The sequence below is a fragment of the Fukomys damarensis genome, unplaced genomic scaffold (assembly GCF_012274545.1).
Source record: "Fukomys damarensis isolate Sample0158 unplaced genomic scaffold, DMR_v1.0_HiC HiC_scaffold_19, whole genome shotgun sequence".
Classification (NCBI taxonomy): Eukaryota; Metazoa; Chordata; class Mammalia; order Rodentia; family Bathyergidae; genus Fukomys; species Fukomys damarensis.
The window spans coordinates 10,255,809-10,283,485 of NW_022900931.1; the positions used below are offsets into that span (position 1 = coordinate 10,255,809).

Below are 27,677 nucleotides of genomic sequence, written 5' to 3' on the forward strand. Positions count from 1 at the left end.
CACCCCCCTCCAAATAAGTCCCCTTTCCATGCCACCATTTTCTTACTTCACTCCCTCCACCAGATCAAGGTTGGTCGGGTTAGTTTCAGAGGAAAGAAAACCAATAAGCAGAAACCATACTCCACTCTCTGGCCTCCACCACCCCCTCCCTCCCCCAAACCTCTTCATGGGAATCATCTATGATCTGATGTGAACTGCAAGAGAATGTCTTTAAAGTCGAGTGAGCTCTGCCTGCTTCAGAATCATTAGGATTTGCCTTTGGATTTAGCGTTGCCATCTATGAGGAGAGAGAATAATTGCTTCCCTCGGTGCTGCTCATCTTTTCCCAGTGAAGAATTCAAAAATGTTCTTCCTTTTCCTCTCCTCTTCCCCCGACTCCCCCAAAGTCCCAGACACATCATCATCTGCAGCAAATCTCCTTTCTTAAAAGAAAAAAAAATCTGTTGTTTCTAAGAATCCTTGTTTGGTAAATCCTAATTATTCCAGGATCTCAAGCCGAGTTCAAGAGCATTTCGTAATGTCTACGAGCCACACATCTCGTTCGAAGCAGCTGGCTGCATGTGTGTATGTGTGAGCGTTAACGTTTACAAAGTCTAAAAATACATACGTCTCTCGAAGGAAACAGCCCAAGTTCTAATAAACAGCAATTCACTTGTGGGTTAGGCTGAGAACCAATTCACTTCCTCACAGAGTGACATGTCTGTTACCCAGAAACCAGTCCAGTCAGCATCGTACAGGCAGGCAGGGAGGAGGGAGGCGAGGGCATGGGGAGGCTGAGGGGGGGTGGGGCGGGGTGTCAGCTGCTGGCCTTTATCTTGCAGGGTCGTTGAGGCGGGTGTGCTGGTGCTAAGGGCCGAGGGCCCCGCATGGTGTAAAGGCTGGGAGACCAGGGCATGGGTGAAGGCATGTGGTTCTGGGACATATTAATAAGCACAGAGGAAGGGGGGAAAAAGCTCTGCAGGTCATGCAACCTGCTTTCAGCAGCAGACCTCCATATGCATTTGCACAGCTCTGCATATGTACAAGCCACCCGTGGGCAGAGGGGGCACAGAGAAATACATGTTTCTGTGTGGAGAGAAAAGCTTATGTGCCTTCCTTCCGATGCTGCGAACCAAGACTGGAGGCCGTTTGAGGCAGTGTCGGGAAGTGAGCACTGCAGGATTGTTTGCTAGGCTCAACACGGGAGGGAGGCAGGGCATTGAGGCCGGGAGATGGGGAGAAGAGAGAGAAAGACATGCGAGAGGAAGAGACTGATGTGGCCCCAGGGTCCAACCTGAATGGAGCCAAGCTGCTCTTTGGGAAATGGCTATTTGGGGGGAAAGCACAAATTCTCTGCCCCCCTCCCAATATTCTTGGTGCAAGCAGTTGAGTGATGGCTGAACATGCTTTGAATAGCTAAGTGACTTCACTGAGCAATGGTCTATTTGACGCAGACTGCATTTGGTGCCCTTTCTCAATCCGAGCCGCTGCCTTTAACATATTCTGCAGAGCAGCTCTATGCTGAATACTACATGCTCCTCCCCAGCCAGAGAGTCAATATGACGAAATTAATAGGGACCGTTTTCAACACATGCATACACACCCCTCCTTTAAAAAATGAAAAGCCTTTTATACCACTAGTCATTAGCGGTGGAAAGACTATTTCCATTTAATTAAACATTTATGACAGTCTTTTATTCCAAAAGAGAAAGAAAGCAAAGTGAATGAGGGTTGCTTTAGGAAAATGATCCTAGTGATGATTCGCCTTCTTTGGATTTTAGTTAGATGGGTAGAGATGCATAACAGCCAAGAGATTACAGGAAAGACAAGACATGGTTTTAGGGGAAGTATAATCAGATATTGGTGAGTTGGGATAAATATTCTTCTTGTATCAGGGTTTTATTTACAAATCCTTAATATTGTGATCTTTTAAACACCTCATAATTTCCAAAAGACAAGCAGACTAGAGGTGGCTTTGGATCACTTGTGCATGAAAAGGTTTGAGTATTTTCATTAAAATCTCATCTGTGTGGTACACTGCCCACCCTCTCTAACTTTCTCTCCAAGCCACACACCCTGTCCCTCTCTGCTCATCTGTAAAGTGTTAGGATCAGAGTGCTTCCCAAGGGCTGTATGGTGCACACAGGAGCTGAGGGTTGGCACTCTCCCCAGTGGCCTCCCTGGGTGCCCAGCCCCAGGGCACTTGCCTTCAAGTGGAGTGGGGCAGAACTGGCTGGGCTTTCTTCTGGGTTGAGTCTCCCTTTCCATATGTCGCCAAGGCCTGAGCAGAAAGGGCTGGTGCTTGGGGTCCCAGTTCAACCTGGCCTTCAGTTTCCAAAGTCTCTGTTCATATGGGGCTTGGCAGGCCTCCGGCCATAGTAGGAAGCTGGGCCTTGGCCACTGAAGAAGTAGTTTGGAGATTTTTTTAAACAGCTTATTTTTCAGGCTGCGCTAATTTCCAAGGGTTATAAGTTCACTTATTTCTGGAAGTTGGCATAACCAGTTCTAGGCGGTGGTGGCATGCTTGCCTTTCAGAATCGGCCTCTATGGGCATCAAGTTGCCAGTGTTTTAGGCCTCCTGGTCTGTGCTTTTTGGTGAGAAATTGGATTTTCCAAAAAGATTCCTCCATTACCTCTTTAATTGCACTTTCTGTCTATACCCAAGAAGTTGTGAACAGATTTCAAATTTTCCCTCAGAGAAGCTGCTAATAACTTCAGATGGAAAACAAGCCGTCTTCCTCTGATCTCTTCTGCTCTTTGGTTTTCATTACGGCTTTTTGTCTCCTGAGATGATTATTTTTGTTCACCTCTTGATGAAAATAAGAATTGGGAAATAACTCTTTGCCTCTGTTGCTGCTTTTGGAATTAATTAGTGTGCTGAAGAATGAGAAGGGACATGGCCACCTGTTAGGGTAGACACAGAAGGAGGAGGACAAGAATGGAGAACTAAAACCCACTTTTATTTTTCTCTCTGTAGAGCAGATGCCTGAAAAGTCCCTATGTGCAAACTTGAACTCCCTGGCAAGCTACCGTCCGTAGTGGGCTTGGAGAAGTTGGGGTGGGAACAAAGTCCGTGGACACAGGTGGGCGCAGAGTGAGATGAGGAATTCTTGAACTTTTCAAGAACGCAGCACTGGGAGTCTCTGCATGGAGAGATGAATTGGCCCTTTCAGGGAATTGCTCAATAAAATCTACAACAGGACGCTGAAACAGCTCGTTCCAAGGCTGGCTTCTCGGGGCTGCTGGTGCCTTGCTGCTCAGAGTATGAACCTGTGTTGTCACCTAAAGGGAGCAATGTGTTCAGGGACAGCCAAAAATTCTCTGTTGATTCTCTCCAATGCTTTCTTCCTCTCTGTCCCTGTACCGCTCTAAGTGTCCATTCACCAGAAGGATTTTCAGCCCCACAGAGGAGGAGCCCGAAGCTGGTACGGAGTGTCTGAAACAGAGGCAGACCCACAAGCATCCCTCTCTTCTCTCTCCCCTTTTGCTGTCTACCCAGGCTGGTCAATCCCCTCTGCCAGATTTGGCAGCTCCTGCTGCATTGCTGGCTGCTCTTGTCTTCCCCCCTCTGCCGGCTGATCGCTCTCGGCCACTCTGCCAGCCGTGGCTGCATCCTTGCTCTCCGATCAAGAAGAGTCTTGGTTGGTCGGAGTTGTTTTTCCCAAGTTCACTGCTCATCTGGCCTGGGAAGTGGTGGAATGTCACAGGCTCTGCTCAGCTCTCTGGTTCCACCGAAGGAAAGGACAGATTTTGTATGGGTTTTTTCATTTGTTTTGTTTTTGGTACCAGGGATCGAACTCAGGACCTTGCGCTTGCGAGGCAGGCAGTAGAACCACTGGGCTAAATCCCCAGCATGGACAGATTTCGATTTTAGGAAATCAGTGTCTTTCCCGGGGAACTCTCGTCTTTGAGGGCAGTGGGCTGATGTGGAGGATCCCACACAGCTGACTCACTGGGTACCCACTGCTCTGAGTCCCAAGGTAATCTGACTTGCTCTAAAAACGGTAGGTATATAAGAAATATAGAGGCAATACTTATCAGTGGATTAATTCAGGGTATTTTAAAATTACTGGAGTGAGTACAGGTGTCACCAAGATGCGTTGTGACTGAGAGAGAGAGGGGAAGATGACTTGTCTATTCTTCCTGGAACTTCTTTTTCAAAAACAGTAATGAGTCAGGACTGTATATTTCAAAGTAAAGGAATTCCAAAGGAGTCAGTCCGCACAGCTTCTGATTGGCCAAAGTGAAAGCAGATTATTCAAGGAAAAGTGAAGGAAGGTGGTCAGCATGCCCGGCCTCTAAAGAGAAGGAAAAATAATTAGTTGGTGGCTTTCGTCTCTTTTCTGCTTTTAAAATGTATCAAAGTTCAGTTTTATTGCTCACCAGAATAGACACGTCTGAGCAGAGAGTGGGCATTATAATAGGCCATCGTATGTAGCTTCTCCAGAACCTCTGTTCTCCAGCAAACCTCACATCCTATTCCCAGGATGCTGAAAACCTTCGCCCTAGGTCTTGGGTTCTAATCAGCAGTTTTCCGCAGAGCCAGACCCTGAGTCCCTCACCTCTCCCACCTGTGCTCTTCTCCCATGCTCTTCTTCGGGCCCCAGCGGCTCACACGGCACTCCCTGCTCTTGCTTGGGGTTTCCAAGTGAGAGAAGGAGGCACTCAGGAGTAAGTGGCCCACTTAGGTCACAGGGGTGCAAAGCAGCAGAGCCAGAACTCACATCTGGGCCTCCAGTGACCCCTGGGGCTGGATTTCCTTGCCCCACACACCCTAGAAGCCTCCAGAGGGCTCTGCAGCCCACACACCACGAGCACGGGTCCTCTTCTGTCTGTATCTGTGGATATTGGCTCTGAGCACTCAGCCGCAGCAGTCAGGCAGTCTGGCCATCTCCAGCCACCCTGCACCCTCCAGGGTGACTTGACTCTGCCTTTAGCCCCCTGTCCTTTGAGCTGAGGAGCAGCACCCACTTTCTGACACTCACCTGCAGGCCTTACCCTCTGCCTGCTCTTTCTTTTTGCCCTTTTATTTTGGAAGCACCCTCAGCATGAGTGTTCTGTTGGTTTGATGTTCACAAGCATTTCAGGAAAGAGGAAATGTACATTCCCGTAACTCATGAAGTTTTCAAGCGAAGCTTTGGGGTCTAGTTGAAAAATGTTATGGCCCCACAACCTGGGTTCACTTTATGTGCTGTAGCCTTCAGGAGCTGTGTGATTTGGGGCAATTGAACCTCTCCAAGCCTCAGTTTCCTTTTCTGTAAAAAAGATGTATCATAGACCCTTTGCAGAGTGGCTGGTAGTTCAGGGATCAAGGAAGTAAACATCTGTCCCTTTCTTGTTCTTGGCCATCTTATTTGAAACTGCCATCAATAGCCCTCACCTCTCCTCCCTTACTCTTTTCTCTTTTGTTTTTTCCAGCCTTCTCACCATCCTCTAACCCACTGTATCATTCACTCAGGTAGTTTTTGTCTCTCTCCCACCATGAGACCATCAGCTCCCCGAGGGCGGGAGTTTTTGGCCTTTCTGCTCACTGCTGTAGCCACAGCGATTGGGACCGTGTAGGATGTCAACCCGCCTTTGCCGACAAAGGAAGACATGAGCAGCGCCCGTGGCGGGGTGGGTTTCAGAAATGGCAGCCCCTTCATACCATCCCAGGACTGTTCTTTGAACAGTAGAGGCAAAAACATTATTTGTTTGGACATTCCAAAAGTTAAACCACAAATTCAACCAAAGGGAAGGGGAAGGAGACGGAAGGGACAAACAGCAGCAGAGGGGCTCAAGCACTGAAAGGACAATAATAAAGACTGAGGATTAGAAAGGAAGCGCTTGGAGAGAATCAGCACCCGAAGGGAAAGCACTGCTGGTCCAAGTCCTCTTAAGAGATCCTGGTTGTTTTCCTCCTTCCACACCTCCCAAAGCGGTTGTCGCAGAGATTCTCAGACAGCTTCCCACGAGTGTCCACTTTCAGGTCAACAACAGGAGGGGCAGAGAAAAATACACATTCAGACTGGGAATAAGAAACATTTAAAAACCTATCAAAGACTCCGTGGCTCTTTCTAGCCCCCAGGAATTACTTTGGCCCGAACCCCACGTTTGAATGAAATGTGCGTGTCACGTTTCTGGGCTGGTTTACAACCACAGATCAGCAATTCCTTCCCTTGCTTCTTTTGCTGGTGAAATCTTTGATGAGCACCTGCCAAGCGCCAAGTGCTAGGCCGGAGCACCGTGGACTCTGGGAAGCGGCGCCAGTTGGGGTTAGGGAGAGACAGACCCGAATTCAGACCTTCTCGTACGCATGCGCGTGGATTACAGCTGCGACTGCTGAGCGTTTAGGCTGCTGCGATTCGCCTCTAGTCAGGGAGGCTCCCCTGATAGGTGACGTGGGAGCGGGCGTCTGAAGGCGGAGTTAACTGAGTGAGAGGAAGAGCAGACCTTGTAGTAGGGCAGCAGGCAGAGAGGAGAGAGGGAGAGGAAATGAGACAAGCAGTAGGAAGAGGCCAGGTGGGAAAGGGGAGTGGACGGGGTACTGAGTGGTGCGGGAGAAGGACACAGAAGTGGTCAGGACCTGAAGGGCCCTGCTCATCTTGCTGAAGAGTTACCTCCAGCTTCTCGTTAGTCAGCTGTGTGACCTTGGGCTGCTTACTTCTGTCTCTGAGCCTCATTTTCACTGCGGACCGAGTGGACGTGCGAATGTCCCATCCTCCGGTTGCTGTGCTGATGACAGCAGCTCCTCCGGAACTCTGTCTCCCTCGCTCTGTGTCCTCCACACTCTGGATGTGGTGCTGTTTTGAGCCTCCCAGCTGCTCATGGCAGTGCGGAGAGAGGAGCGAACACAGAATCTCGTAAGCTCCTCACTAACTCTACTCAAAAAATACCAGGGGAGGTGTCGGGGGTGTGGACGGTGGGTGACACCCAAGACGGCGGAAGGGAACCAGCTCATGTCTGCCTGCAGACCTGAGTCCGCACAGGAGTTGTGAGGAACGGGCTCCTCACAAGTCCTCCTCCGTGGTGCAAAAAGCCCGGAGCCTTTTTTCTCCTCTCCCTGTTCCCCTCCCACAGATCCCGGGGGTGCCAGCATCTTCTAAACCAGATAGGATCACGGAGGATTAGAACAGGAATTTGAATGAGGCTCAGCTAAACCAGGAGACTTTTTTAAAAATAAGAGTGAGCATAGGGAGATTAGCTGACCTTCCAATGCCAACGCACACGTGTCATCCGTGTGGGCCTGGCAGGTGGGCTCCTAGGACCCAGCCAGGGCTCCCACCCTGCCTTCTGGGTGCATAGGGCTCGGTTCTCCCAGGCCCAACCTCTCTGGGTTCTAAGACATCACCGATTGCAAAGTTACCTGTACACCCCAAGTGTGCCATTGGGGAGGGGAGAATGAATTCAATGTATATGTTGATTATCAGATACACTCTAATTTCAAAAACCTTGACACTAAAGCGATGCACCTTGGAATCAAAGGGAGCTGGTGAGCTCTCTTGCTGGTGAGGAGAAACATGGGCTTCGTGCTGAGAGAGCCCCAGGGATTTCTCTGGCTTGCAGCTGGTGCCCAGCCCCTTGCTCAGGAAGCCGCAGAAAGCAGAAAAATATGGTCTTCCCAGCTAACTCTTGATAAGGAAAAGGGCAATGGTTGTTCTTTGCTCAACAACTGTTCTCTGAGCATAGCCAGGCACTGTTGAGACTCTAGGAATGAGTTAAAGGGCTCAATCCCTGCCCTGGAAGAACTCAGGCTGGTAGAGAAGATCCCCCAGTAAACAGACGATGATCTTGCACTGCACAGAACATCAGCACAGGGGCCAGGGATTTAGCTCAGTGGTTCGGTGGCCTGCCTTGTAAGCACCAGGACCTGAGTTCAATCCCCGGTACCAAAATAAAAAAATCAGCACAGAAGATTCTGGGAGTGCAGAAGCCGAGGAGGAGAGGTTGCAGGGGACAGCTGAGCTCTGATGAACACAAAGTGGGGGTGAGACAGCTGAGGAAAGGAAAGTACTTCAGACAGAAGGAACAGCACATGGAGTCACAGGTGCTAGGAGAGCCAACAGGCCATTGTGGCTGGAAGACAGAAGTTGGGGTGTGGGGGAGGCAGCAGGGACCGGCCGCAAAGGGACAAAAACAGCTCATAGAGCAGCTTGTGCCTCAGCCTGAAAGAAAAAGAGGGCCACCCTGGCTTTCCCAGTCTGGGCATCCTAGGGTTGATGGATGGATGAGAACCAGCCACCTCTCCGCTATCTGCTGGGTAGGCACGGAGAGGTTGCTGTGGTAACCAGGTGACTTGCACTGTCAGTCATAGTAAATGGAGAGCGAGGGACAGGGGTGCCCCCAGGTCCCCTCTTTCTTCTCACTCCCCAGCATGATGAGCTTTACTGAACCATGGCTGTATGCTGGGCCCTGCAGTCACAAACATGCAGACAATCTTGTACAAATGCTGCCTTCCTCGGAGACTTCCTGATGCTTTGTCTAAAGCAGCTCCAGGCCTGCAACCTTCTTTTCATTTATTTTCTTTAACTTTTCCTTTTTTTTTTTTTTTAAGCATTTACTTGTTTCCGATCTGAGTCCCTTGTAAGACTGTGACTCAGCCCCATGAGGGCAGGGACCGTGTCTGTCTGTCCACCCCCGTGCCCCAAAGCCTAGTCTGTGGCCTGGCACAGAGAGGGCACCTGGGAGCTGCTCACTGGGTACATGAACGGAGAGGCCAGGGCTCTGTCAAGAAGGGGTAGGCTTTGAAACAAACCCTGCCAGCTTCCTCTCTTCCAGTCTTTGCACCTAGGCTTGGCTGGTACCACATCCTGAAAAGCTCCTGCAAACAAGCAGGTGTTTCACTTGCACCCTGTGCCGGTGGAGACCTGTGGAACCCTTCCTGGACCCTGCTTTGCCCTGTTGCTCCAGAAAGCCAAGGAGCTATGGCTTGCTGGGCCGCAGGCACCTTTACCCTGGGTGGAAATTCTGTCAGTTCCCTCCTGGCCCAAGGCACTGACTTCGCAGCCTGGGGTTGCCTCGGAGGGCTGGCAGCGTGTCTCCTTATTCACTCTTTCTGAGCTTCTTGACCTTGAGTGGTCTTTTAGCTGCTAACAAGAATGCCAAGGATTAGGTACAAGATCCCAGGCTCAGGTCGCTGTGGCCTTGGTACAGGGAATCCATCTCTTTCTTCACTGTGGGGTCCACCACACATCTCCCATATCCCTGGGCCAGCCTTGCTCTGCTCCTGCCCCAGGCCAAGCTCCCGAGACCCGCTGTCCTGACCTCTACTTTTATCCAGCCTAGTTTGACTGCACTGCATTTCTCCCCGACTCCGCCTCTGTTGCATGAGTCCTTCACTCTCTATTGTTTTCATCTCTCGCTTCTTCTCAGCAGAAATATTGACAATAATAATGATGCCAATCACTTACTGAGTGTGCTTTTGGGGTAAGCATTGTTATAGATGCTTTCCTATTCAGTTCTGAAGGCAGGTGTTGCAACACCCAGACTCCATTTCAAGAGGCTCAGAAAAGTTAAGTAAGTCGCCCAAGGTCACACAACAGAGTGACAGGGCTGGGATTCCGACCCAAGTCCGCCTGACCCAAAAGCTGTGTACAGCTAACTGTGTTACACTAACTGTGTTTCCCCTTTCCCTTTGAACCCCAAATTGATATCTCAATTTCTCTCACAAGCTGACGGCAATACTGAGCAGGAATCACTATTTATACTCTGGGCACAATGAAATCTTCAGCGTTTGGAAGGTTAAATTAGGATGCGCTCCTTACCCAGGGTAGAGTGGGGAACCTGAGGTGAGCACTGGATTTTCCCGCTGCCTTGAGAACAGAAGGGTCGCTCCAAATTCAAGGACACCCCTTTCTTCCCAGTCTGTGGAAGGGGAGGGGTGAGTCCTCCCTGTCCCCTGTCCCTGCTTTCTGCCTAGAGGGCCTTTGCCAGCCATGTCCTACTTCATCTTCAGGGTTCAGGGAGGCTGTCACGTCCCTGCCATCTCCACCACCTCCTGGCCGCTCCAGACTGGGTCCTGTTCATCCCTCCTTCCCCCACCGCAGCATCCACACCTGCCTCTACCACAGCATCTACCGCTCCCACATTGCTTGTTTTCCTTTCTTTCTTCCCCTCTGGACCCCAAATTCCTTCATCTATTTCTTCCCCAAAACTTACTAAGTTACTGCTATGGGGTGTGGGGGAACCACCGAGGCTTAGAGGTGCTGGAAGATCAGGTGTGGGAGGGGCGAAGGAGGAGGTGTTAGGGGTGAGAGATGAGATGGGGCACAGGTCCCGTTACAAAGGGGCCTCACTGTTCCATTGCTACTTTGAATAGATGGACAAGGGACAGAATGAATGGACGGATATAGCGTGCAGTTTTGCCTCAGAAATTACAAGGTGCGGGGCTGGGGATTTAGCTCAATAGTGCTGCTGCCTGCCTCGCAAGTGCAAGGTTCTGAGTTTGATCCCTGCTACCAAAAATAAAAATAAATAAAAAGAAAGAAAGAAATTACAAGGTGTGATCAAAAACTATGGTGAATGTCTACATTTGTTTTTAATGCATTACAGTAAGATCCATTGTCATTAGCCCCCCCCCAATACTCCACTTTGCTTCAAACACACTGGTCCCATTGCTCTTGCCCCTTTCTGGTGCAGTTCTGGAAGTCTTCATTCATGAGTGTCTTTAGTTGTACGGTCACGGCAACCTCAATGCCTGAATTGGTTCCAAACAGTTACCTTTCATGGTCAGGTTGACTTTGGGGAAGAGGCACAGTGCCGGGCCCACTAAACAAGGCGAATGATGACACACACGGTACTGTTTTTACAAGCCTGCCTTTCTTTCGGATGGTACCCAGTAGCGACATTCACTGTATTTTTTATCATACCTTGTAAAGACACTGATGAAAGAGCACTGCCAGACCTGCTTCAGAAAGTGACAAGAACATCGGGAGAAGTGCACTCAAAGCAGGGGGCCTGTTCTGAGGAGCATCCGTGGGAATGCGTCTTTCACTGGAATGCATTTTTTAAACACAAACATTCACTGTATGTTTTGATCACTTCGCACAGAGTGCACATTGAATCTCAGACTTTCTGCAGTACTGCCACTGTCAGTGCCTGCATTATACTCCAGCCAGGTCTGGAGTTCTTGTCTGCTCTGGTGCCCAACAGCCTGGCTTCAGACCCAGCCCTGTTACTTACCAGCTATGCAGCCTTGGCCAAAGAAGTCAACCTTTCCAAGTCAATTTCTCACATGCAAAACGGAGAAAGCAATTATCTCTCCCCCGTGAGCCAGTTGTGCCATTTTACAAAGACGCTTTACGTGAGGTGTTTGTTCAGCACGGTGCACACACAGTGAGCACTCGGTAAGGGTCAGGTGCCATGTTTGTTCAACGGTGCACACACAGTGAGCACTCGGTAAGGGTCAGGTGCCATCATTTGGGCAGTGAGATCATAACTTGTCATCCCAGCTCTTGATCTGCAAGTGAGTCACATCTGGTCTTCGAGTGTTCCACAAACTGAGAACTTTTCCACGAAAATCCACATTTTGGGCTTCTCTTAAAAAAATCAGAAGACGTTCATAACCCCAAGCCCCATCCCTGCTAAGCAAAAGCAGCAGACTGGCAACACCTGTCTCTTTAGTGTAGCAGATGCTCCTCCCTTCCTCAAGTCTCCGGGGCTCCCCAGTGTCCGACGTGGCTGCCCTGCTCCTTCAGTGCCCTTCGCCTGGCCTCTGGTGGCATCCAAGTTTGCGAACTCCCCCTTGGTGTGGATGGCAAATTACAGGCAGAATTTGCCTGTTTCTGACAGCTGAGAAGGAAACTAAAATCACATGAGGCGGGTGGGGTGGAGCAGTCCCAGGACTGCAGAAAGGAAGCTTCGCCTCCGCACATAACACACCTGCGTCCCAGAGCAGTGCCTGCTGTGAGGCTCAGCAAGGCCGGCCTCTTCCCCTCCTGTGACCCAGCATCCCTCAGGCGGAAGTCTGCTTTCAGAGGAAGCGGCCTCCATCCTGCGCATCCCTTGCAGCTGATCTTTCAGAGGGTGACACTTCCTGACCTTGGCCCAGGTGGGGAAGTACTCCCCCAACACCCACACACCCCGGTGTGCTGACCAGTCCTGTGCTTTGCTTGATTCACTAACAAAATGCCAGAGGCCAGGGAGACGGGAGGGAGGATACGGGGCTTGCTGGAAGACAAAAGGGTGCCCCCCTTCTGGTTTTTATCTCTGAAGACTTCATAGAGAAGAAGGACATTTTAGGAGTTTTCTGGGTAGGAAAAAAACTGACCTGCAATGACCCAGAAAGTACGGGGCTTGCTGGAAGACGAAAGGGTGCCCCCCTTCTGGTTTTTATCTCTGAAGACTTCATAGAGAAGAAGGACATTTTAGGAGTTTTCTGGGTAGGAAAAAAACTGACCTGCAATGACCCAGAAAGGATATGAACTTTAAAACATGTGGTCTGGTCTGGGGAATGGTCAGATCTGAGCCGGTGTGAAATTTGGTGAATGTTTAATGTATCAGGCTGTGTGCTAGGCCGTGGATCACAGAAACAAGTCAGTCCCTGAAGGGCTGCCTTCCCCACCCCAATCTCTCTTGCCTATTTATTTTCTTCATTGTATTCAATGTTCTTTGAGTCTGTTTGCCTGTGATACATGTTATTTGCTCTCTCCAGGGCTGAGAGCAGTACTTTGTACGTAGTAGGTGCTTAGTGAGTATTTGTTGGGTACCAACAGGGGAGAGGCTCCCAGCTCTGAAGGAGCCATGAGCTCAGGACATTGATAAAAGTGTGCATAAGGGCCAGAGATGAGAGCAGTTCTATCGGAGGAGGTCAGGAAAGGGATCCTAAAGTAAGTGCCCCCTTCATTGAGTTCTACAGATTGACTATGAGTTTGCCAAGTAGAATAGAAGAGAACAGCTCAAAGCAGATGAAGGAAATGAAATCATTAGAAGCTTCCCCTAAAAGCAGTGAGGCCAAGGAGAGAGCAGAGCACTGGTCCAGGTCAGCACTTGTCAGGTGCCCACAAACGCACAATCCTGTGGGGATATTACAGGAATGTGACCCTGGGATGCTGTGTTTCCAGCTCCCCGGTGAGGCTGGTGCTCAGGTGTGCAGGGAAGCAAGGCTTTGGAGCACAGCCAGGGGTCTGGCAGAGGACGTGCACCTAACCCCACCCATGCCGCTGGAGATGTTCCCTGCTTCTTGGCCTCTTTCCTGAGGCTGTGGCCCTCCCCTCCCCTCCCCTTCTCCTCCCTTCGCCCTCCCTCCCTTCCTTCCTTCCTCCTAGACTGAGCAAACACAGCTGCCAGGATCCCAGGAAAGCACCAGCCTGTCCTGCATGTAGCATCCACGAGCCTTACCTGATCTCGACTGTGGTTAAAGAGGGTGAGCAGAGGCGGGAAGCCACGGGAGGACTTTCCTTGGGAGCTGGTGTTTGATTCTCCTGTGCACCCGGCCCTGTCCTCACGGCCACATGGGTGCCACCCATAAGGCACCTGGCGCCCTGCAGTATGGCTTTGTCAGTGTTGTTCTGCCGTGAGGAAGCAGAGGGAGGGAGTCTGTTTCTCACACTGCTATAACAGTGATCATCAACCTGGTGGCTTAGAACAACACAAACCTGGGATCTCATAGTTGTACAGGTTCAAAGTCTGAAAGGGGCGTCGCCGGGCTAGACTCGAGGTGCCTGGGAGTCTGCTCTCTTCCTGTGGCTCAGGGACCTGCTTACTTGCCTTTCCCAGCATCCAGAGTGACCCCCACCCTCCATTCCTTGACTATGGCTTCACCTTCAAGGCCAGTAGCGTCCCAAAGGCAGCCTTGGCAGGGTCCTTCTCCTGACGGTCCAGCCCCCCTCTTCCACTCTCCAGGACCCCCGCGATTCTATGAGGCCACTTAGATAATCCTGGATGACCTCTTCAGCTGAAGGTCCGACGACGGTTAGAGGCCTTAGTTCGCCCTGTGACCTCCTACTCCTGTTGCTACGCAAGGGAACACAATCACAGGCTCCAGGAATTGGGATGGGGACCTTTTGGGGAGGCCATCATTCTCCCTCCCATAGGCGGCGACTGCTCAAAGGTCTCCCCCAGTGTCACAGCCTCAGAACGATATGTCTGGAAGGAACCCTAGAGCTTGCGTTTGGAAGGATTAGGTTTAACAGAAAAGCAATTAACCGCTTAAACAACACAGAAGGTTTATTATCTTTCAAGTGAGTGGATCTGGGGCAGGAGGAATGAGGTATGACCAAAAAATACGGTGAATGTTTATTTTCTTATTTTACTTTTTTCTGTAAAAGACACGTTGCCATTCATCGCCCTCAAAACACCCCTTCTTGCTTCAAACACACTCATCCCATCATCCTCGCTGCTTTCTGAAGCGGTTCTGCAAGTCTTCCTTCACGAGGGTCAGTAGTCGTGCTGTCACGGCTGCCTCGACGTCCTGAACTGACTCGAAATGTTGACCTCTCATGGTCATTTTGACTTGGGGAAGAGCCAAAAGCTGCACGCTGCCGGTCCACGGCACTGCAATGCTTTTAGGAGCTGCCTTTCCATTGGACGGCACTCAGCAGCAGCGTTCACTACTGTTTAGTCAGAGCTCTTAAAGACACAATACAGAGCTTCTGTAACTGCTGCAGGGAGTGAAGAAAATGCCGGGATAAGTGGGCTCAAAGAGAGAGGGTATTTTGAGGAGGGATCAAATTTTAAAAATTTAAACATTTACCGTGCATTTTGCTCACACCTCATACAAGGCTAGTGTGGAGGATTCACAAACTGCTTAGTAATGGAGGACCCTACCAAGTTCCTGCTCCAGCACCCCCACAGTGTGGGCTTCAACCTCACAGTCCTGCCTGGCTGCCAGTGCTCCAGCCACCACCTGCGCACTTCATATGTCAATGTGGAGCATGGTACAAAAAGACAAGGACAAAGGGCACTGGTCACCTGGTTCCTGAGGGGGTTTTCCTGGAAGCTATCACACAACCTTTTGCTTTAATCTCATAGGCTCAGAAACTATAACCTTTATTCCAGGTGGCCACATTTCCAGAGAAATACTGGAGCTTCTGTGGCCATAGGAGAAGAAAATAGAGAAGGTTCCACAAAGCTCAGCCAGCCAGGCCCTCACTTTGTCATTGAAGACAAGGTCATTGAATCCGAGGGCCTGTCTACCTGAGAGGTGTCGGCGTTTGGCCAGAGAGGCCTCACACTGTACTAAGCAATGAAGGTTTGTCCTCTGCTGGGCTTGCTGTGTGTTGGAGGACTTCTCACAGTGAAGAGGTTTTCTCTCAGGAGTGCAATGAAGCAGGAACTGTTTCTATTGGGTTTCTGCAGATTTCATTGGAATGTGGCACCGGGTGGGTAGACCTGATCAAAGCCAGAAGCAGAGCTGGGGTGGAACTCAGTGGCAGAGACTTTCCTGGCATGCGCGTGAGGCCCTGGGCTCCATCCCTAGCACTGGATCTCTCAGACCCAGGAGAGCGCCGCCCTTCCAGACACGTGCAGATCCATGCACTGCCTGGCATTTCTAAGTCCTCGTGGGGGCGGGTACTCAGTGGGGAACTGGTGAGTTGGAGTCAACTCACTAAGGCAGTGTCTGGCACATAGTACGCTCTTGGCAAAAATTCTTAGTGAGGGAAAGAAACGAGGGAGAAAGGACAGAAGGATGGATGGAGGGACAAATTGATCTGTCCCTGGCTGTGGGAGAGAAGACACAGGAGAACAGAAGAGCCACCCTGGCCCTGGCCATTGCTACAAAGGGTCTCTGCCCCTGCTTGTGACCACTGGTGATCCAGTGGATTTTAGCAGTCGCAGTACCTGGCACTAGGATTGCAAGGCAGAGGCATCACAAGGCAGGTGGCTGTGTGAGGGGCAGAGTATTGCCAAGGCTGATGACCCCAGACCCTGGCCCATGTCTCTGTCAATGGCTTCTTCGGGCACCAGAAGACAGGAGTCAGAGGGGAGGTGACTGATGGCAGAGGCTGGCACTAAGTGTAATAGAGTGGCGAGGATGAGGGGCAAGAGCCCCACAGGGCAGCAGAGCCTGCCTGGGCATGAGCTCTGTACTGTCTTGGAGCAGATGGGACAGGACACGGGAGCCCCAAGGGTCAGGGCCGGCAGAAGTGGCAGCATGACTGAGGGAGGAGCCAGCCTCCCTGCCAGGCAGAGAGAGGCACCCTGCTCCCCCGGACCTGAAGCTGGGGAGAGGCTCTGAGACATAGAGAGAGCTCAGTAGGGAGAGACCGGGCTGAGCAGGAAACTGGTATGGGCTGAGCCTGTGGCTGGGACCCAGGCTCAAATTACAGGCCGGAGCTCAGACAGTGAGACCACACACCACTGTGGCCTGGGACCAATAGATTTTCCCTAGAACCCAACCACTTCCTGCCCTAGTTTCTTCCCAGATTGATTGGGCAGCTCGATCCAGCAGAAAGTGCCCAGTTTGGGCATCAGGCTAGCTTGGGTTGAGATCGTGACAGGTTCTGTGGCTTCAGGATCGATGCTTATCAAGTGGTGTGCTAGAAGAAGTAAAGTAAGAAGGACTTGGACGTGGGGTGGAGGTTCAAAGAAAGGGTGGCTATGTTTTAAAGCAAGATTGCCTTCCGGTCAATCCATTGGGAACCACATGTTATTTTTTGCCAATAACACGTTCTACTCTTCATCAAGCTAGTGCCTTTAAACAGACCCTCTGTTTTAGCCTCACCCTGAGAAAAGATATCCAAGGAGTCAGAGTTAATGCACTAGTTCTGTTTTCTCAATACTCAGCTTACGTCTGTTTAAGCGTTCGTTCCTATACACCTAAATTCGACTCAGAGTGACTCCTCACTCGCTTGCAAAGCATAGTTCTGATTGGAAAGAGAAGTAGGGACTGGCGGCCCCGTATCCTCCTCCTCACCAGCTTTTTCTTTAAGTGACAGAAAGGTTGGGGGGACAGGAAAGGAGAGGGCAGAGGCCAACCTGTGGAAATTGCTTGGACTCCAAGCCCCTCTCCGAGGCATAGGGAGAACTCGGGCCACTGTCCCAGTGGGACCTGTGCTTCCATCCAGAAAGGACAGTGGTGCAGGTAACCAGCAGACAACAGGCAGGGACAGACAGCGACTCCTTTCTTTTGGGCACTCTGCTGTGTGCTGGGGGTTTCCCCCAGATTCCCTGCAGCGGGGACAGGAGATGCCCTCTCCCCGAGACCCATCAGAGCCACAGGAATTAGCTCTGTTCTCTGCATCAGCTCATAGGAAAGAGGTTCCACTCTCTCCTTTAGGGTTTTTCAAACATACATAGATTTATCCCTGCTCTGTAGAAATACAGTCACTCTTTGGCATCATTGGGGAAATTCATTTCAGGACCCCCATAAATACCAAAATCTACAGATATTCAATTCTCCGTACATAAAATAGTATAATGTTTGCTATAACTAGGCTCACCCTGTTGTATATTTTAAATGATCTCCAGGTGACTTATAATACTGTAGACAGTGTAAATGTTATGAGGATAATTTTCATACTGCATTGTTTAGAGAACAATTATTTTTAAAAGGAATCTGTACATGCTCGGTATAGTCACAATTTTTTAAAAAAATATTTTTGACCCATGGTTGGTTGAACCCAAAGGAAGCTTCCAGATTGCTCGGTAATGACCGTGCCTAAGTAGAAGGGGAGAGGCAGCGTCGTCAAAGCGGTGGTGACCTAATGTGTGTGACCTAATGGCAGGAAGGATTTGGAAAAAACAGAAAGAGTTTAGATGTGTCATGCAAGCCCAGGAGAGGTGGTCTGGGGTGACAGGAGCTCAGATGCTGGGTTCTTCAGAGAAAGCACGGGTTATTTCCTGCCTGACTTCCATCCCAGCTCCTTCACTTGGCCTGTGGGGGCCTTGAACTTGGAGGGCTGAATTTCACCCTCAGAGAGTTGATTCTGTAGATCCAGCACTGTCTTGTTAGACCCTGGCCTGCTGAGAAGAGATAAAGTTATTTCTTATACAGTTGAACAAATCAACACATTATTAAGGATATAAACTGATTTCTGGTTATGAATGTGGGACCCAGAGATCAATCACAGAGTTGCTCATCTGTGCAGCAGTGAGAGACCAGGCAGGGGAGACAGGAGGCCTGCAGAGGAGTGGGGAGCTTTCCCCGTATGGGACCTGGGCTGCCCCGAGCTCATGGCTCCAAGACCCCCTTTGGGGTGGCAGGCGTGGGGGAAGCAAGCACTCTCCCAAGGAAGCTGATGGGATTTTAATAGCCAGACAGATGGCCTGAGAAAAAAAAGGGAGATTTTTTTTTTAATGAGGGAAAACACTTCCATAGCTTTCTTTCAATTAAAACAAAGTGAGAGCCGTCCGTGCTGGGAAGATTTATCACCATTATTAGTATTGTCGGCTTGGATGTCTTCTTTTTAATAACTGCCTGATTGGGCATCAATAATAAACTAGGGCAGGAGTTTCAGACAAACTAGAGGATGGAACTGTCCACTGAGTCTTGATGAGATTATTATTACTTTGGCTTCATTTGATTTTACAATTTAATAACAATCCTGAATAATTGGGCTCCATTTGTTCTTATTTATGCAATCAAACACTTATCACTTACCAGATTCTTTTATGTCGATCCTCCCAAGATCTTCGGGCTGCAGACAACCCACCCTCGAGCAGCTGGCATTTCTGAAAATCTTTATCAAGAAACCTGGGAAGAAGGGGGAAATACAAAGAAAAGGCAATCTTTGGAAAGAAAGAAAGAATGAGGGGATTAAAAAGCCCATTTATGAAGGATTCTGTGTGCCAAACATTTCTATTTCATCTTCACTACAACCATGCAAACCCTGTTTTAGGATCTCCATTCTGCAGATGAGTTGCTGAGGGGTAAGCTGTCTGGAGTCACACAGCTAACGGCGCAGGGGTGGATTGGGCCAAGGGTGCTTTTTTCTTGCTTTCTCTGCTCCAGCATAGGTCCCTGCATCTTCTCCTCTGAACACCAGCGAAGGTGGAGGGACCATTCCCATGAAATTCATGGGAATTCTGCCTCCTTCCCAATTCCCGAAATCCATTGTCAGATTTTCTCTCTCTTCGGTGGCTGAGCATTGTTTCTACAATGGCTCTACGACGCCCCAGTGGTAGAGGGAGAGCTGACTCCCAAGAGCCCGCAGCCTCAGCACCCTTATCTAAACCAAGAAAGGGCCCGGCAGAGGGAGGGAGGGTGGTCACCTAAGGCAGCACTCACACACCAGGCCATCATGTGCTGGATGCGCCGGGACCCGCCCTAGAGACCTTGTTTCGCACAATTTCCAACTCAACCCTGTGTGGCAGAAATTCCCATTGCGCAGGTGAGAGAAACGAGGCCAAAAGAAGTGAGATCCTTTCTTTCACGTTAGTCGTTGTTGGAGATGGGGTTTCCAACGTGAACGGCCACTTTACGAGGCCCAATCCGAACGATGCAGTGAATGTTTAAATTTTTAAAGAATTGCAGTAAAGAACACACCACCATCAATCTCCCTTGAAAACCCCCATCTGCTCCTTCAAACACACCCATCGCTCTTGCCACTTTCCGAAGCAGTTCTGGAGCCCTCTCTTGGGAGAGTCTTTTTGACATATGATCAGATGTATGGGCAACACTGTGGCCAAATGGCAGCCAACCAAAAGGCCGGCTTTTAAAACTGTAATGCTGCATCTGCTACCTGCCTCGCAAGTGCAAGGTCCTGAGTTCGATCCCAGGTACCCCCCCCAAAAAAAGACCATGCATCCTCTTCCAGAGTATTTACCAGATCTGCACCGTGAGACTTCTGGTTTTTCTCCAAAGCCAAAATGACCATGAAAGGTGAATATTTTGAATCAATTCGGGACATCAAGGCAGTTGCTACAACTGCACCTCTACAGACACGAGCACAACTAAGCTGCTTCGGAAAGAGGCAGGAACGATGAGCTAAACCTGTTTACATTGAGGAAGGAGGGGCATCTTGAGGGATTGAGGACCGTGTGTCTTGTATCGTAATGAACTCCTCAGGTTTACATGTTCACTGCATTTTTTCTATTACACCTCATGCTTCAGCATCAGTGTCATCAATCCTGATAAACGATAAAAGGAAGGAGTGGGAGAGATTAGGGGGTGAGACTTGAAAAGAGGTGTAGAATAAAGTGGACTGCCCGGGGCACTGGGTTCAACCCCTTTCCTGGGCAAAAGCTGACACTTAACTTGAATTCACTGTTTACTGAGCTACAGGTCAGACCTTCTGTCCTCTTCCTTCAGCGCTGAGTGGAGAACGTTGCTGCTCAGTCTAGTGGCCCCTCTTCCACACAGTTTCCAAATAGGGGAGGTGTCTGCTCCCGGACTTCGGGAGCCTCCTCTGTATCCCCAGCGGGGTTGGGAGCTACCTCCGGGCCCTAAGCATCAACCCAGTCAAAAGGGAAGGAGGAAGCGTGAAGAGCAAACTGAAAAGGAACAACCACAGGGTGACAGGGAAAAGCTCAGAGCAAGTACTAGCTAGCTGGGTGTGCAGCTATGGCGAGCTGTGGCTGCTATGACTCAAAGAAAACCGAGACAATGCTTATAAAATTTAAAAATAGGGAATGCTTTTTCGTGTTTTTCGTTCTTATCCTTTTTAAAGGATACATTCGTAAAGAAGTTGACAGGGAAAGAATTTGAGAGGCAAAAGTCAGGACGGAGCTGTTCAGATGTGGCAGTGGTGGAGGCAGCGTGAGGAAGGTGACAGCAGTGAGCTGAGAGGCGGTGCGGACAAAGGTGGGGGTGATGGAGCCCGACACGGGGTTTGGAAACGGGGTGGTGGTGATGGGTCCCGCAACGGCAAGAACTCTCATCACGATAGCTAGCATCTGGAGAGTTCTTTGGCATATTCAAAACTTTTAACTTGCCTCTTAAAAGAAAATCTCTGGATCTCCCCCCAAAAAAAACCCAACTGTCTCTGATCCTAGTTCCACCCCAGTTCTTCCAAGGTCAACGAGAAGGGAGGACTCCAGGGAGGGCTCTCTTTCTTTCTCACACAGGGACAGGTATAGAGGGGGAAATGGACCAGACCACGCCGCCAAAGTCCCCTCCAGTCTTCCCTCCACTGACTGCCTCACCCCAAGGTTATTCGCCCAAAGTAGTCCTCCAGATTGATAGCTCTTAATGTCCTTGTCACCTCATAATTGTTTGGTCGCTTGTATAAAATGCATAAATGATTATAGCACGGTTCCTAGTGGATACATAAAAATCATTTGTGATAATTGGAACATATTTACTTTTTAATTAGGCAGCAGCGGAGAATGAAGAGTCGGTGGAGAGCCATCTCCTCTGACCTCTTAAGGAGTCCCAATGACACCACACGGGCACTCGGTGGCAGGGACAGGGACAGGGCCCACATCTCACGTAAAGGACTTTAGCCCCTCACAGTCAGCTGCTGCACTTCCCCGACACTAATCACAAGTCATTAAAAAAAAAAAGAAGAAGAAAGAAAATCTAAATTGTGGACAGATAGACTGCCAACAAAATGATTTCTTTAAAAATAACCTAGTAAGAGGACCTCCAATGAAGGCGTGGGCAGCTGGACCATTTCCCCTGGCCATGCCAGGTGTCGTGGTAATTGTCACACTGGGTAGGGCCGCAGACTCTAATTGGGAACGCGGGCGTGTCGGAGGGCTCCGCATTTGACACTGACCCACCCTGCACGTCCTTGGGAAGAGCATGTGAGCTGAGACGGGAGATCCGAGTAGCGCTTGAGGAAGGGGAGGATGTGTACCTCGGGGGAGGAGAGGCTGCCGCCCAGAAGGGAGCTGTGTCCGCCATGTTCAGGGAGAAGTGGGTGGCAGCCCGGCTGCGGAGAGAGTGGAGCCGTCTGGCTCCTGTGCGGTGGAGAACAAGGAGGAACAGGTGTGAACGGCAGCCGGGGCAGAACGAGGTCAGGACCGGGTGCGGGAGACGTGGGGGGACGTGATGGCACGTGTGGGGGGAAGGATGGAGGAGAATTGGATCACGTCTTTGTGGAAATGACGAGAGAATTAGGTCAGAACTGTGGGGGAGAAGGCTAGAGAATTGGGTCGAGTCTTCGGATAGGAGGGGGAAGTGGGTCAAACGTGAATGTGTGTGGGAGGAGGTAGGAGAAGGCAGTACTGAGTGTGGGCTGCTTTTCGCACACCCAAGGGGAAGGGCAAGGCAGGGAGCAGCTTGGGTCCACACAGGGGTTCAAGATGGAGCCGGAGAGGTTCTGGTCCTTTCCTCCTACTTCCATCGGCTTGCTGGCTCCCCTCCGGGCGTGTTAGATTCAAAGTAGACTTTCCCACTCCTATCCCACACTGTGTGACATAAATCTCCGCCAAGACGGGGTATAACTCATTCGGCAACATTTTGTAACCCACCCAAATTGGCACCTGGAGAGGTAACAGGTCCGTCACTTCGTGTGGCCTCATTTTACCTAGGACCAGGCCTGTAAGCAGGCGCCCTCTCCTTGATTTCAGCACATCAACCACTTCAGTACCAAATCTCTGGGCTCTCCCACCAGTGGCACCTTCCCATGCCTCGGAACCGCAACATGCATTCTGTAAATAAAAGCAGAGGGATAAGTTCATTTTAGTGGCGTCCCAACTGGCTTTGTTCACATCCATGCAATCACGGAGCAGTCTAACCACAACAATGCTCAACATTATACTTAAAAAGAATGTACTTGTATTAACCAGCTGAGCTCCTATTGGCCACTTGGCTGAATAGCTCTATTCTCAAAGCAAAACCAGAATGTGCAATTCACAACTCTGTCTGCTGTAACACTCCACAGAGAAATTTGTTAAATCCATAGAACTCTATTATGCCTGAACAGCACTCTGGGGTCACATAGGCCATTGTACATTTCCCTGGCGGTTCCAGCTTCGTTTCTGCCCCTGTGGGTTCAACATAGTTTCTTTGGACACGTGCATTCATGACCTGCTACCCCCTCTGACCTTGGATGGAGTCATAACCAATCTGACCAGCTAAAGCCACCCTGTTCGAATCTGTATTTGGGTTTCTTCTGAGAATTCCTCACTATGGGCATGAACCACAGTGATGAATAAGATCGACTTGGAACAGGCTTCTGTGGTATCTGGACCACTCTGATCCATGCAGAGAGAAATGAATACTGGGTCGTCGTACCATAATGGGAAACCCATGTCATTTCCTGTGGATCAAAGAATTCCCAAACTCCTAGGAGGGGAGAGACCCAAATGCAAATGCATCCTTTTCTTTAGGGGACACTTGGTAGTATTTTAGAATTGCAAGGTTACGCGCTTGACAAATATACTTTTAGGTCAAATAAGTGGCTCTGGGTTTTCTTAATGCTTGGAATCTTAGAAGGTAGAAGAGACTTGCAGATTCTGAAAGCCTTCTCCAGGAAATGCATAGAAAAGGGAGGAGGCGCTGAAAGGGAGTAGTCCCTTAGCAATTCAAATCAAACCTTCATTTTCTTCAGCAGAGTTATTTTGAGTCATTCATTATTATTTTTCCTCTGAAGCGGAGGCTGTTTGAGACTGGGAGATTGTTAGAACCAAAGGAAGTAAAGAGGACACGAAGCATTTTTCTTGCTGCAATTTCATATGAATTTGGTGCTGGCAAAAGAGTTTCAAAACACACACACTTCATGTTGCAACAGCAGCAGCAGAGAGAGAGACAGCTCCATCAGGCAGCTCAGAGAAATTAGGTCCCTGCCATATTTCCAGGGCATTCACTGAGGTTAGTCCCGCAGACATCCCCAGGCCTCAGAGCAGACGAAAGAGCAGCCAGAGAAACTGGGCTACTGGCTCCCTGCATCTTCCGCCTCCAAGCCGAGCGCTGTGACCTTGGCCAAGGCTCTTAACCTCTCTGAGCCTCCATTTCCTCTTCTGTAAACGTGGAAGAAACAGATAATACGTGTTTGAGCAGCCAGCCACAGCCCACCAAACCCCATCCTGTGGGTCACCCCAAGCAAGCCCATAGCAGCCCAGGTGGAAGGCAGTTAGTGTCCACTGGATGCCAAGTGATCCAAGCTTCATGGGGCGGTCCTAGCGGTTGAATGAATTAAAATAGGTGTCCGCTGGTGATTTTGGCTTCTCTGAGCCTCAAGTTTCTCACATGCAAAGTAAGTGCCATTGCCCTTGAAATGCGATCCTGAATGGAGAGATTACCTGCTGCCTAGGAGGAATACCAGACGGGGTAGCAATTTACACGCCTTAGAGGTGGCAAATGTCATTCTCCTACAGGGAGCCTGGTCCCAACCAAGGAGGCTCCTCTGCCTCCATCACCACCAGGGTTATTATGATAACAATTAGGGGAAGGTCGAGGTGTGTGGTCACAGGTACAGCAAGGGCAAGGTTGTGTGTCTATGCAAACGCGTGTCAGGACAGCAAATATCACGTGGCTGGCTTTGCCAGGAGAGTGCGTAGGGAGCCCACTCCGTGAGGATTGGGTGGAGCCCCCCAGGGAGCTTTGGTGGCAGCCAGGCCTGGTGTGGGAGGTAAGCACCATCACTCCCCACCCCTGGAGACACAAGTCTTCACCTCTCTGTGCCTCCTACCAATGATGGCAGCCATGCCAACATCGCAGGTGAGCGCAACAATGGACTACAGCGGCACAGGTAGAGTTTTCGCTGTCAGGCTGTAAGAACAGGCTGTTGAGCTGGGCACACTGGTATCCGAGCACTCTAGGAGGCTGAAGCAGGATGAATGCAAGTTCAAGCCCAGACAGGACAACTTAGAGAGACCCTGTCACCGTCACCTGGCTGTGTTGACAGGCATCACTGCTGGCGGTAGTAACAGAAAAGTACAGCCAGCCTTTCTTTTCCCCCGCTTTCTTTCTCAAACATCTCCCTGTGGAAAGTGAAGGGGAGGCTGTTCTGGCTTGGATAACAAGGCAACAGGTTGAAGGCAGGAGAGCAGCGCAGCGGGGGATGCTGCTGTGGCGGGCCGTGCCCTCACCTGGCAGGGTGACTTTGGAACTTCAACAGCCCAGCAAGCCCCACGCTGCCTGATGTGACGTAATTCCTAGGAGTGTTTTCTACACAATGGAATGCGCCATCATGGAAGGACTCCCAGTTCTTTGAAAAAAGTCAACATATAAAGGAGGATGATATGTATCGTAGGATGGAATGTTCTCCCACTTGGCCTTAGAAATGGATCAGAGACTCCCTGTTGGATTAGCGAAGAAGGAAAAGGACTAACTTTTTGGATTGATAACCCACTTCATAAATCACCTATTTTCCTCTCCCCCATCCTATGCATCATAGAAGCTAGATTTTACTGTGCAGTTATTGTGTGCCTGGCACTCTAAATAACTTACTTGTGCTATCTCATTTTAATCCTGGCCACAACCCTTTGAGGCAGGTGCTATAACCAAACTATTTTTACAGATGAAGGAACTGAGGTTCAGGGAATCTCATTCACTTGGTCATGGTTCCACAGCCAGTTAGCAGCAAGCTGGGACTTAAGTCTGGCTCGGTGTCTGTTTGGAAGCCCTACCTCTTCTTCCTGTGGTGCAATGCAATGGCTAAGAATGTAGTTCTGGGACTCAAACTGCTCTGTTCAGCCCAGGTCTTTCACGAGCCTCAGTTTCCTCACCTGTAAAACAGAGTTTAAAGCAATCCCTATCACAGGCATAGTTTTAAGAATTAAATGAAAATGAAACGAGTTTGCCCCTAGTCTGCTCTGATGACCTGGGAGCTGAGGGAGGTACAGTGGCCTCCCCATGGTCACCTCTCGCCTGCCCAGAGGCAAGAGAGCAAGATGACAACCCAGGTCTGAGCTTATCACATGGCACCATCAGCCCACAGGACCAGACACAGCAAGGCGCCCAGGCAGACAGTCACCAGGTCAAGAGAGAGGGACAGCCATGCCCATGCCCACCTCTGATTACATACAACAGCCTGTGTCCAGATGCCCCTAGCATCACTCGGGGGCAACTTCTGGCTCCTGTCTCTCACTGCCACGCTCCCACCCGCCTGAGTGTTTTCCCTTCAAGAAGCAAAAGGACATAGGTTCATTAACTGTAAAGCACTCGTCTCAAGGGAAGACTTCTATCCTTTCCTGGATAGAAAAGCTGGGGTCACCCCAGACAGCGGCTGGCCCCTCCTTTGCTCTCTCCTTACTCACACAAGCCCCCATCTTTGGCTTTCCTCCCACCTGCCTGCCACCTGCTCACAGTGGCCTTGCTGACCCTGTCCACTGGAACGGCCCCTCATGGAAACATGGCTTCCGCCGCATTTAAGAATTCATAAAAGAGATCAATGAGTGTGTTCTGCGAGCCACTTGTTTCAGGCCAGGCTTCTGTCTACATAAAGGTTTTGCCAATTGTTCTGACATTATTAGAGTTCAGAGAGTTCGATTTCCAATCTTTTCCATCTTCTCCTAATCCTTGCTGCCTGTTCACGTGGATCGATCGCCTCCTTTCCTTTCATGGGACCCCTTCCTCCCCGGTTGTCTCTGTCTGCGTGGGGATTCATTAGTCCACTCTGGAACGAACCTCTGAAGCTTTCCTCAGGTGGCCAGCCCCATGCTCAGGAGTAAAAGCAGCCAGCACGCTAGATACCGTCCACAGCCCACAGGGCTTCCGATCCTCAAATTCGCTTCTTGACATTGAACCTGCGCAAGTCAGTCGGGTGTGCTGACGGCACAGACTGGAGTTCAGTAGGTGTGGGGTGGTGAACACATACTTGGGGGGCATAATGTGTGATGATGGTGGTGTCGTGAGAGCCTGGAGGAGGGGAGCTGACCGCATGAACTGAGAACCGGGGTCTCAGGTCACCCCAATGCACAGGGGAGAATGTGCCATCCCCAAGACCCGACTCCTTAGAGTTGCTGCTCTCTGGAAAGCATCCCCAAAGCCAGCCTGGCAGAGGACACCTCACTTTCTGCTTTCCTTGGACCCTGTCCTCAGGTGGCCCACCTAAAGGCTTCTCTATCGTGCATGACTATGGCAACCCAGGCAGCTCTGCTCTGTGTTCACCTGACCTCTCGAGCCCTGGGCCGAAGGAAAGGTTTTCCCATCCGGGAATACCCTGTTTCTTCCTCACTCCTTCTTATTGCCCCTTTTGATTGCCTTCAGTTTACGTCACCACTTATTTTCCGTCCGAATTCCCTGGCCCTAACCTCCCAGCCCCAGGAAGACACCCCTTCTCTCCCCTTCTCAGAAGGGCTGGCTGCTCTGCCCGCTAGCAGGGAGAAACTGGAGGCTCCTTTGATAGAGGAAGAGCCGAGTCCCCCTTTGGGTCTGCAAAGGTGACAGAAGCTCCATACAGATGGGGGGAGGTGGGGGCTCTGTCCAGAGGCTCAGAGCCTGCAGGTGTGGACTGGGCCTGTCCCCTAGAACTCAGGTGCCTACAGGAGCCCTGAGCAACACAACCCTCACTCTGGGGTCAACAGGAAGGTCAAAATGCACAGAGGTTCAGAGAGCCCCAAAAGTTGCTTGCTGAGCTTTCAGCAGAAGGTGATCTTAACATACCGACTTGTGTGAGAAAGCTGGAGGGGTGGCAGTCAGGAGTCCCCGTGTTGTGCGGCAGAACATTTCAGCCCATAATCGCCCGTCAGTCACAACCCCCATCAAGCTAATGACAATTGGAAGCAGCAGCCTCACGGAAGGGTGTGAATTATTTAAACCAATCAGCTGTCAATGAGGGGAACGATTATGGGGGTCAAATCCAAGGGGAAAGCAGAGTGGCATTTTTCCTCCTGCTTGGAGATTGTCAGATTAATTTTTACTTATTTATTTCTGACCTTACAGAAAATGTATTACCACAAGGTCAAAATATTTCTCTCTATGTATATAATTTTAGAACTTCAGAAAT

The 27,677-nt window shown here is 50.2% G+C and overlaps 1 protein-coding gene and 1 long non-coding RNA gene across 3 annotated transcripts in view; one reads left to right on the forward strand and one right to left on the reverse strand.

Moving 5' to 3' along the window:
* LOC117286953 overlaps window positions 1-706 on the reverse strand; it is a 1,073-nt gene extending 367 nt beyond the window's left edge. The window contains exon 1 of the long non-coding RNA XR_004518134.1: window positions 47-706. This is a non-coding gene — a long non-coding RNA (uncharacterized LOC117286953). The remainder of the gene's footprint in view (window positions 1-46) is intronic.
* Window positions 1-27,677, forward strand: part of Cacng2 (calcium voltage-gated channel auxiliary subunit gamma 2) — a 106,562-nt gene that overhangs the window by 907 nt on the left and 77,978 nt on the right. The window lies entirely within an intron of this gene.